At 47.1% G+C, this 1072-nt stretch overlaps 1 long non-coding RNA gene across 7 annotated transcripts in view; it reads left to right on the top strand.

The window, feature by feature from the left end:
- LOC119315926 overlaps positions 1-405 on the top strand; it is a 5134-nt gene extending 4729 nt beyond the window's left edge. For all 7 annotated transcript variants that reach the window (XR_005152814.1, XR_005152811.1, XR_005152813.1 and 4 more), the window contains one exon: positions 171-405. This is a non-coding gene — a long non-coding RNA (uncharacterized LOC119315926). The remainder of the gene's footprint in view (positions 1-170) is intronic.
- Positions 406-1072: the final 667 nt, after the last annotated feature.

The following is a 1072-nucleotide window of genomic DNA, read 5'->3' as shown; positions in this document are numbered from 1 at the left end:
CTCTCCCATAGCGTCTGCGCCATGTTCTTCCCCTCCTTCCCCATCTCCCACGGCGTCTGTTCTATCTCCTTCCTCTTCTATCTCCTCCCCCCCTCTCCCACGGCGTGTTTGGTGAGATCTATGAAGGAGTCGCCAGTTTGTTTGCTCATGCGTTGTTATTTTCCTGTCAGGTGCTTTTGTTCTCGACGAAAAGGAAAGGATAGTTGGCCGGATCAGTTATACTTTTGTTGCTGTTAGTTGCTTGACGGGTCAGATTTTCAGCCCGACCCATTTTCTTCGGGAAAAACATACATACATACATACAATTGTCGTAGGTTTTTTCAATAACAGTTAATAGCTGATTGGTTGGAAAACTTGAATGATATCTCATTACAAATCAGTCGAATGCCAAATAGACAGTCCCTACTTTTTTGTTGTTGCTGTCCACCCGCGGCCGCTGGTCATCGCCGATATGATTGCTATTATCCAGAAGATCAAACAAATCAATCGGTTTAGAATCGCCGATATGATTGCTATTATCCAGAAGATCAAACAAATCAATCGGTTTAGACCGACCGCTTGCAATAAACCGCCCGCCTTTTGATCAATCCGGTATGCATTGTCCAGTTTGAGTATGCAACACGGGCGTGGGACCGAATCCAACTCCAGTATGGCTCGGTGTTATTGCTTCTGTTTATGCTCCTGAGTCGCTGAATCCCTATTGTCCTCTGCTAGATCCGATCGGCGTGCGCGAGGGTGATGTTGATGTAAACCCAACCGCAGATGTTGATGTAAATTCCTATTGTCCTTTGCAGCCATTGACGTTCATTGAAGAAAATTTGACCAGTCGAAATCTGAATCACGCGCAGATCTTTCAAAACCGGCTCTTCTTATCTGGAAAATCACGAACTTCTCGATCCCTGAGAGAGATCCGAACTCAACACCACCGTGCGCGTGCCCCACGGTGGGCGCCAACTGTCGTGGAATTGTCACGGCAGATGTTCTTAATGTGAGGACTTAGTCGCGAGGCCAACGCATCTATGTGGTAGCTTGAGAGGGGTTGGGCGGAATCGAGAGACGCAACATAAGACAA

Source organism: Triticum dicoccoides, chromosome 6A, assembly GCF_002162155.2.
Source record: "Triticum dicoccoides isolate Atlit2015 ecotype Zavitan chromosome 6A, WEW_v2.0, whole genome shotgun sequence".
Classification (NCBI taxonomy): Eukaryota; Viridiplantae; Streptophyta; class Magnoliopsida; order Poales; family Poaceae; genus Triticum; species Triticum dicoccoides.
The sequence above is the reverse complement of the archived record's forward strand: the minus strand, read 5'-3'. Positions and strand labels throughout refer to the sequence as shown.